Genomic DNA, 10,664 nt, shown 5'->3' with positions numbered 1-10,664 from the left:
TTAGTAATAAAACCAGTCTAATTCCAAACCAAGACACAAACAGATTCTAAAACAAGGCATCACACCTAATACGCATGTTTGACCTAAAATGTCACCTCTTCTTTACACTGATAAAACCTTTAGTTCTCACAGGACAGGTACTTGAAAGGAATTCGGGGATTTACATATAGATATTAATCAATTAGAACCTTCTAACTGACTGAAGCTTTAACACCATCTTGGGCTTGTTTAATACATCCCCATCAATGGTGTGAACCTTTGATCTTTTACATATAAATTCTGTGTGTGATATTACCTCTCTCACTAACACCTGAAGAAGGACTGAGGCTCCAAAACCTTGTGTTTTCAAATAAACCTATTGGACTTTAACCTGGTGTCATGTGATTTCTGACTTTTTCAACCCAGTCCAACAAAAGCACCTCCACATCATCTCATTTATCAGAATACTTGTCCCAGATTTCATCTTTGATGAGCAAAAATTTCCTCTAAATCAAACGTGAACAGGCTGAATCCATTGACTTCTGCCCCTTTTCCCTAGCTATAAACTCCATTTAACCAGATCATGGCATTTTATTACACTTTGAACTGAGTTTCTGATCCTGTCACCAAGGCCATATCCAAGACATTGCCCATCTTTCCAGCACAACTGTTACTTTAACTCTCATTCATGCCTTTTCTGGGGGTCAGTTAATTCAGTTGGTATGTGTGTGTAGGAGAAAATGTGTATGTGTAAGAGAATGTGCGTGCACATGAGTGTGTGTGAGAGCCAGTAAAGAGATCAAGAGAGGTGGGCCGATCTACAGGATTACGAGAGGCAGGCAGTAATGTGGATTTGAGGTCACAATCAAATCAGCCATGAAATGGCAGAGCAAGCTCGAGGGGCTGAATGGTCTACCTCTACTCCTATTTCTTACGATCATTTGAGTAGGGCTGGATTTTGTGAGCACATATATGCGGAAACTGACCCCAGATGATAGTGTAGCATGTCATTGTGAAATTGGAGGGCATTGCATTTATCCATCTGATGGGACAGAGTGTGCATGAGAAATTGGAGGGTCCATTGTTTTTTGCGCATGTATGAACCAAGACTATAATGATGTCAGTAGCTGAGTGGCCCTGGTGGAACCTGAACTCAGCATCACTAAGCAAGTTATTGCTGAACAAGGGCTGCTTGATAGCACTGTAAGTGACACCTTCCATCACTGTACTGATGATTGAAAGTAGATTGACAGGTAGTGTTGGCTGGGTTGGATTTGTCCTGCTTTTTAGCTGGACAATTTTCCACATTGTTGATTAGATTCCAGTGATGTAACTGTACTGGAAGAGTGTGGCTCGGGCTGTGGCAACTTCGGGAGCACAAGTCTTCAGCACTATTGCCGGAATGTTATCAGGGCCCATAGCCTTTGCAATATCCAGTGCCTCCAACTGTTTCTTGATATCACATGGAGTGAATGAAATGGCTGAAGATGGGTATCTGGCTCTTCCATCACTGAGGATGGGGATACTTATGGAGTCTCCTCCTTCAGTGAGTTGTGTAATTGTGCACCACTATTCATGACTGGATGTGGCAGGACTGCAGAGCTTGGATCTGATCTGTTGTTTATAGGCTCAAATAGCTCTGTCTATGACTTGCTGCTTATGCTGAATGGCGTGCAAGTCATCCAGTCTGGTAGCTTACCAGGTTGCCACCCATTTTTAGTTATGCCTGGTGTTACTCCTGGCATGCTCTCCAATGAATCAGGAATGAACCCTTGGTTTGATAGAACAATGAACAGTACAAAACAGAAATGGCCCTTTTACCCACAATGTTGTGAAGAACATGAGGCCAAATTAAACTAAGCCCTTCTGCCTGTTCTTGGTCTATATCTCTCCACTCTTAGCATGTCAGTGTTCTTATCTAAAAGGCCCTTAAATGCCCTTAACGTAACTGCCTCCACCACCATCCCTGGCAGTGCGTTCCAGACACGTAACGTGAAAAGACTTGCTCCTTACATCTCCTTTGAACTTTCTCCCTCTCACCTTAAATGCATGCCCCACAGTATTAGGCTTTTTTAACTGTGGGGAAAAAGATTGTGACTGTCAACCCCATGTATGCATCTCATAACTTTTTCGTCTCCCCTCACCCTCTACCAGTCCAGAGGAACTAACCCTGGGTTATCTAATCTCTGCTTCCAGCTCATGCCCCCTAATTCCTTGAAGGACATTAGTGAACCAGATGAGATTTCATGACTATTGACAGTAATTTCATGGTCATTATTAGGCTCTTATTTCCAGAACTGTATTGAATTCAAATTACACCATCTGCTGTGGCAGGATTCAAACCCAGATCCCCAGGACATTTCCTGGGTTTCTGAATTAACAATCCAACACCATCAAGCTGTCACCTCCACACATGCCAGGCCATGAAATTGCAGATTGCATGGGAATGCAATTGTGCTGCTGTTGATGGCCCAAGGTGCCTCAAGGGTCTTGAGTTTCCAGATCTGTTCAAAGTCTGTCCCATTTGGCACAGTGATAGTGTCACACAACACAATGGAGGTTATTCTTCATGTGAATGTGGGACATCATCTCCAGTTACTGTGTGGGGTCACTCTTACTGATACTGTCATGGACTGATACATCTGCAGCCAGCAAATTGGTGAGGATGAGGTCAAGTATGTTTTTCCCTTATTGTTGGTTCCCTCACCACCTGCTGCAAGCACAGTCTAGCAGCTTAGCTGCCAACCAGCTCGATCAGTAGTGCTGCTGCCAAGCCACTGTCAGTGGTGGACATTGAAATCCCCAAACCAGAATACATTTTGGTCCCTTGTAACCCTCAGTGACTCCTCTAAGTGTTGTTCATCATGAAGGAGTATTGTTTCATCAGCAGAGGGAGCACAGTATGTGGTAACCAGCAGTGTGTTTGAACTCACTGCCACAGAAGGGTGTGGTGGCCAGGTCATTGAGTACATTTAAGACTGAGTTAGATAGGTTCTTGAGTATCAAGGGGATCAAGGGTTACGGGGAGAATGGGAGAATGGGGTTGAGAAACTTATCAGCCATGATTGAATGGCGGAGCAGACTCGATGGGCCTATTGGCATAATTTCTGCTCCTATGTCTTATAGTCTTATGTTTCCCTCCCCATGTTTCATGTTTTTGATGCCATGAGGCTTCATGGGTTGAGAGTCAGTATTGAGAACTTCCAAGTCAACTCCCAAATGTATCCCACTGTGACGCCATTGGAATAGGACATATCCAGGGATGGTGGTGATGGTGTGAATCTATGAGAATGGCTCACTTAGATTATTGCTTGATTATTTAGTGAGACAGCTCTCCCAATTTTGACAATAACCTCCAGATGTTAGTGCGGAGGATGTTGCAGGGTGCACAGGGCTGTTCCTGCCATTGTGGATGGCAGATTTCTTTTCCATCAACAACGTTTTCATGGTCATCAGTAGATTCTTCATTCCAGACATTTTAAATTGAATTTAAATTAAACCATTTGATGTGGTGGGATTCAGCCCCAGGTTCTCAGAATATAAGACAACAAGGTGCAGGGCTGGATGAACACAGCAGGCCAAGCAGCATCATAGGAGCAGAGAGGCTGACGTTTCGGGCCTAGACCCTGCAGTTTCAACTATCTCAGAATATAAGCTGTGTTTCTGGATCAATAATCTAGTGATGATGACTAGGCCATCTCCTCCCCCATCTGATAAATCTAATTCCTCATAGGTGCATGCAGTATGCGAGAGGTCCTTCAGCCCACTGAACCTGCACCACAAAAATATATGTCTACCTGCACTATTACCACTTAACAGCACTAGGCAAGTTCTAAATTGGAACACGGCCAATTTTGATGATATCAGACAGGAACTTTCAAAAGTTAATTGAGGGAGGCTGTTTTCAGGCAAAGGATATCTGGTAAGTGGAAGGCTTTGAAAAGTGAGCTAATGAGGGTTCATGGCCAGCATGTTCATATTAGAGTGTAGGGTAAGGCTGGCAGGAGTAGGGAATCCTGGATGACTAGAGTTTATGAGCCCTAGTCAAGAAGAAGGAGGTGTCTGACACGTGAAGGTATTGGGATCATGCGAATTCCTTGAGGATTATAAAGGGTGTCAGAGTACACTTAATAGAGAAATTAGGACGGATAAGAGGAGCCATGAGATGGATTTGGCAGATAAGGCAATTGAGAATCCAAAGAGATTCTACAATTCTACATGAAGGGTCCAAGAATAGCTAGGGAGAGAGCGGGCCTTTTATAAGCCAACAAGTTCATCTTTATGTGGAGCAACAAGAGATGGTTGAGATCAGAAATGATTATTTCTCATCAAGAAAGGCATTGACGCTAGGAACTTGAGGGAATAAATAGTGATGTCTTGAAGAGTGTGTACATTACAGAAGACGAGCTGCAAGAAGTCTTAAAATGCATTAAGGTTAGATTAATCCCTGTGACCTGATGAAGTATATCCCAGGGAGTGTAGAGAGGAAATATCATCGACAACACGGGTGAGGTGCCCAAAGACTGAAAGGTGGTAATGTTGTGTGATAATTTAAGAAAGGCTGCAAAGAAATGCCTGAGAACTAGAGACTGGTGAACTGATAGGGGTAATCCAGGAGCCTTTCGAATGCTGAGTCTCACAGTGGCAGTTGGGAAGCTATTGGATAGAATTTTTCAGGATAGGATTTACGCACATTTGGAATAGCATGGCTTAATTATGGACAGTCAACTTGGCTTTGTGTGGGGCAGGTCATATCCTAGTAACTTGACTGAATTTTTTGAGGAAGTGACAAATGTGATCAATGAGGGTAGAGCAGTCGATGTCGTCCAAATGGATTTTAGTCGGGCTTTTGACAAGGTAGGCTCATCCAGAAGATGAAGGTGCATGGGATCCTTTGAGACTTGGCTGCGTGGATTCAGAATTGGCTTGCCCATAGAAGGCAGAGGGTAGTGGTGGAAGGCTGTTTTTCAAGTTGGAGGTCCGTGAATTGTGGTGTTCTGCAGGGATCTGTACAAGCCAGAGTCAACAGATGTGAAGCTGGAAAAGCACAGCAAGTCAGACAGGATCCGAGAAGCAGGAAAGTCAATGTTTGAGGCTGAAACCTTTCGTCGAGACTGGGGAGGGAAAGGGTAGCCCAGAAATAAATAGAGGGATGGTGGTGGGAGTGGGGGGAAGGGTAGGCGAGGTGGTGATAGGTGGATGCAGGTTCCGTGGTGTTTTTAATTAAATTCCTGTCATGGATATTTTGCCCCTATGACACGCAAGGCACAGGTTCAACTTTGTGGAACATGATGATTTCCAGTCCTTGAGTAAAACGTCATGAAATAAAAACGACAGCTCGAACAGTTCAAACTAACGTTTTATCAATAGACAACAGGCTGAAATTGGAAAGGGAAGGTGACAGAAATGAGTACGTGGATCACTTACCTGTAAACACTGGCCTCAGAAAGAGTGAGATGGATCTTTCCTCCCAACTCCTGCCCTGTGTACATGTGAAATATCTGATCCAGGTCGATAATCAGAAAAGCTTTAAATCAGAAAGTATGTTCTATTTGAGTTGGGCTTGGAATAATTCAAAAGAAGATGGGCCTAATTCATATCAATGCCTGCTTAAAAAGCTAAATTGACAGGAAGCAACCAACCAACCAACCAATCAAACAACCAACCAGAGTGGCACAGTGGCTCAGTGGTTAGCACTGCTGCCTCACAGTGCCAGGGACCCGGGCTTGATTCCACCCTTGGGTGACTGTCTGTGTGGAGTTTGCACATTCTCCCTGTGTCTGCCTGTGTTTTCTCTGGGTGTTCCCACAGTCCAAAGATGTGCAGGCTGTGTGGATTGGCCATGCTAAAATTGCCTGCAGTATTTAGGGAGGTGTAGATTAGGTGGATTATAGGGGGATGGATCTGGGTGGGATGCTCTGAGGGTCAGTGTGGACTTGTTAGGCTGAAGGGCCTGTTTCCACATTGTAGGGATTCTATGAAGCGTTTATATTCCACACAGACTGAGGTTACAATGAAGGTGTCTCCCCTGGCCTGAAGTCTGCAAACCCTCAGGTTAAACTTTCTCCCCACACCTCTCTGCAATGAGAGAGCAGCCCTATGGCAATGTGTTGTCTTTAGTTTTATATCACAGCATTGAGGAATAGCATGTGTTGGGCATCTGTGTCTACACAACAGAAAATACACATGACTGCAGTCAGTCGATAGGGAGGGGTTTAGTGCTGTGTGAATAATGCAGCTGGTGCCAAGCCTACCTTTGGAGAGGGGACAAAATTAATCATGGAGACAAGTAGGTATTTACTAACAGCTGTAGACTGTTTACTTCATTCAGTGTGTGTATCTTCTGAACCACCTGACCTGAATCAATTAAGATCTGAAATGTGAAATTCATCTTTAATGTTGCTTCTTTTTGGCCACTTTGTTTTGTAACCTTGTGCAATTACCTCCAATGTACAAGGCAAATAATGTACGGAGCTCAGAGAGGAGACCGGATGAGGACCTGGGTCCAGATATTCTTTCATTGGAAGCAATTCAGAGAAGATTAAGTGGAACGGTACTCAGTATCGAGGGAGCGTCTTCTGAGCAAAGGTTGGGATTGAGAAGAATGAGAGGTGATCTCATTGAGACATTTAGGATTTTAAGGGATTTGACAGGATAAACACTGAGAATGATGTTTACCATCATGGGAGAGTCTAGGACCAGAGGGGCATTGTCTCAGAATAAAGGGGTGTCAATTTAAGACTGACGGGAGGATAACTTTCTTTTCTTAGACTTGTGAATCTTTGGAACTCCTTGCCAAAGAGAACGGCAGAGTTCTTGTATAAATTTAAGGCTAAAGATAGATTTATGATCAGTTAGTGAGACAAGGTTATGGGGAAAGGGCAGGGAAGTGGATGTGAGTACTGTCAAGACAGCCATGATCCTATTGAATGGTGGAGTAGGCTCAAGGAGCCATATGGCCTTCTCCTGTTCCTATTTCTTAAGGTCTTATCAGAGTGAAAGCTTTTAAGACTAGCTTAGTAGGATCAGATATACAGCAAGAGTAAGCACTGAAATAAATCAGCTGGAGTGTGTGACTTGTTTCTGTGATGTTTGTTATTTTAACATGCTATTATAAAGTTACAATGAATTCCTGAACATTAATTAAATGTGCTTATCGAGAGGCAGCTTCTGTTGGTAACACTGATACTTCAGTGTGTTCATGTCTCTGAACACTTGTCTGTCCAACATTTCAATCACTAAGACATTACCTATTAATGTGAGAGAGGGATAGAAATGGGAACAGAGAGAGAGAGAGTGGTAAGTCATCATAGAATCCATATAGTGTGGAAACAGACCATTTGACCCATCAAGTCTGCACTGACCTTCTAAGGAGTATCCCACCCAAATACACACCTCCTACCCTCTCCCTGAAACCCTGCTTTTCCCATGGCTAATTCATCTAGACAGGATATCCCTGTTCACTGTGGGTAATTCAGCTTGGCCTGTCCACCAAAATTGCACATTTTTGGACTTAAATCTTGTTACATTAAATGATTGGGTGCTACTACAGATTGCAACAGGAAAATTCACTGCCTCTGGGAGTATGTGTTATACTGTTTAGTTCTGTGTGGGACTGTTACGACTAAGAAGCTAATTCTTGGAATTGGGACCTGAGTGAAAGTAGAACCCTGTGAGTCTCGTTTCATGAACTAATAATGTTTGAAATCTGAGTAAAAGAATTCCAAGAATTGTCAGGAATGATGGGTGTAGAATGGGTGCCTCTTTAATTCAAACTGCAATGGTCAATTGGATCAAAAACTTACTCAGAGCATTTTTGTCAGGAACTGTGGGGCTGTGTGAATGCTGTTAGTCATTGGCTTATATTTGGAGGTGGGATTGAACTCATTGTGGAACCCTGTAAGTCCTGGAATTTCAAAGGATATTGTCACACTTTCAATGTTAGGAAGTATTGTGAATATTATCACCGAAATGACAGTGAGATGATTTGGCTTTCCAAATCATTCACTTAAGTGTAAGTATACCTCTCTCATGACAGTGGGGGTATGTTGAGAACCCAGCCAACCGCGTTCAGGAATGAGACGCTGTGTGCACTCTGGAGCCCTTGATCAATTGGTATTTGGAGCTGGTACAATGCTCATTGTTAATCCTGGTAAGAACTTGACCGTAGTTACCCACAAGTGGTTACAGAAATTAATGTTGGAGCTAGTGATTAATTCTGGTGGATGCATGGAATGTATCATCAGTGGATGCCAAGTCAGTCTCTCAAATATTAGACCAGTAATTCTGTATACATGCAGCAGTGTTGGATTTTGGGGCAGTTGAGAGTGACTGCGACTGAAAAATTGGTTCAACATGAGATGGTCATAACGCAAGATGAACCACCTGGTAATCTGTTAACTGGGGGATATTGAAGAATACATTTGTGCGATTTCCAGTTTATGTTGTAGTTAGTCAAGACGTTTGGCATCAAATGAAAGAGTTGCTGTGGATCAACAACATGGGTAAGGGCACATTTGTATCTGGGAAAGATGTGAGTGTTGGGAATGAGTAAGTGAAGCTCAGTTCTGCATTTTTCTCGCTGTTCATGTGATTATCGCCCAAGTGAAGCGTTGGCCAGTCCTGTACAACTTGTCAGGAAATAAAAACAATGAGGAAAGACTGAAGAGGTTGAGGGCCTTTTTTCTGGAGAGAAACTAACGCTGAGGGAAGGGGAAGTGATTAAAACAGAGGTCTCAAATACTAACAGGGAGTGTTGAGAGGTTTGACAAAGAGTAGATCATTCACTTGTTCATGGAAACCAACCTGGGAGCCACAGACATGAGAATATAAAAAGGGAATTTTTTTTTGCATATGGGAATATTCATTTAACTCCATGATACAAGATAGTTTCAGCAAACTGTGACATAATTAGCAGCCCTCAAGAAATGAAGACTGATGCTTGGATGCAAATCCAAGATGAGACAACTGACTAAAAGTCGAAAGGGTCAAATTGTAACTTAGTTCATGCCTTCAGTCCCCCGGGAGTGGGGGGGAGTTGGTGACGAGGGGTGAAGGGGCACAATATCATTGATGTCTGTTGCCCTTGGACACGTGCCATCCAGGATGGTCATTGGGTAAAGATCTGAGGAGATTGTAGCAGCTACCGGTACAAGTGGGAAGCAGTTGCAGATCTGGAGCAGAAATTGATAGAATGAATCAGGAAAGTGGGATTTTGCAAAGCAATTCAGTGTTGTGTGAATGCTGGAATGGCTATGAAGCTTATCTGGAGAGGGGACAAAATTGACTGTGGAGCCACTGTCTGTTTGTTATGGGTAGTGACTACAATAATTACACTAATATCTCTAATGTGTTAATCTTGAATTTGCAACATATATTTACCTCTTTTGGTTTATCGCGCATGTATCTTGCTACAATAAGGAGCATTTGCTACCATCTGCAATATGATGTGTGTGGATTTAAAGGGACACTGAGTTTGTCCCTCAATCAAGGTGAAAGGTTTTGTGGAATAGCCTGTGTGGAAGAAAGGGTCCAGGCTTGCATTGAGAGGCATTAATGAGGGAACAGGCCAAGTGGACTGAGAAACTGGTGTAAATTATTTCAATATAAATACTCTTAACATTAAAGCTTTTTGGGGGGCACATTAAGGCTGTATCAAAGTGGGGAGAAGGAAGCTATTTTTTGGAACTGGGACCCAACTAACAGTCAAGCTCAATAAGTGTGGTATTCTGATGGAAAAATGTCACAAATCTCATTGAGAATCAAACATAACAGTATTATTATGAATATTATAACCACAGTTAGTTGGCTGTGTGAGGTAGAGTCATAGAAATGTACACACAGAAACACACCCTTCGGTTCAGCTCATCCATGCTGACCAGATATCCTAAACAAATCTAGTCCCATTTGCCAGCATTTGCCCCATATCCCCCAAAACCCTTCCTATGGATATCCCGATCCAGATGCTTTATAAATGTTGTAATTGTGCCCGTCTCTGTCACTTCCTCTGGCAGCTTATTCCATAAATCCAACACCATCTGTTGAAAAATGTGCCCTTTAGGTCCCTTTTACATCTTTTCCCTCCCACCTTAAACCTGTGCCCTGTACGTTTGAACTCCCCCACCCCAGAGAAAACACCTTGTCTATTTACCCTATCCATGACCCTTATTATTTTATAAACCTCTATAAAGCCACCTTTCAGCCTCTGATGCTCCAGGGAAAATAGCCCTAGACTATTCAGCCTCTCCCTTAAGCTCAAAACATCCAACACTGGCAACATTCTTGTAAATCTTTTCTGAACCCTTTCAAGTTTAACAGCATTCTTGCTATAGCAGGGTGACCAGAACTGCACACAGTAATCCAAATGTGGCCTAACCAATGTCCTGTGCAGCCGCACACATGGCTTCCCAACTCCTATACTCAATGCCCTGACTAACAAAGGCAAGCATACCAAACGCCTTCTTCACTGTCCCATCTACCTGCCACTCCACTTTCAAGCAACTATGAACCTGCACTCCAAGGTCTCGTTGTTCAGCAACACTTCCCAGGACGTTACCATTAAATGTATAAGCCCTGCCCTGCTTTGCCTTTCCTAAAATGTAGCACCTCACGTTTGCCTAAATTAAACTCTATCTGACACTCCTCGGCACATGGGCCCAACTGATCAAGATCCTGTTGTACTGTGA

The sequence above is a fragment of the Rhincodon typus genome, chromosome 25 (genome assembly GCF_021869965.1).
Source record: "Rhincodon typus isolate 14 chromosome 25, sRhiTyp1.1, whole genome shotgun sequence".
Lineage (NCBI taxonomy): Eukaryota > Metazoa > Chordata > Chondrichthyes > Orectolobiformes > Rhincodontidae > Rhincodon > Rhincodon typus.
This window is presented reverse-complemented; position numbering follows the sequence as displayed.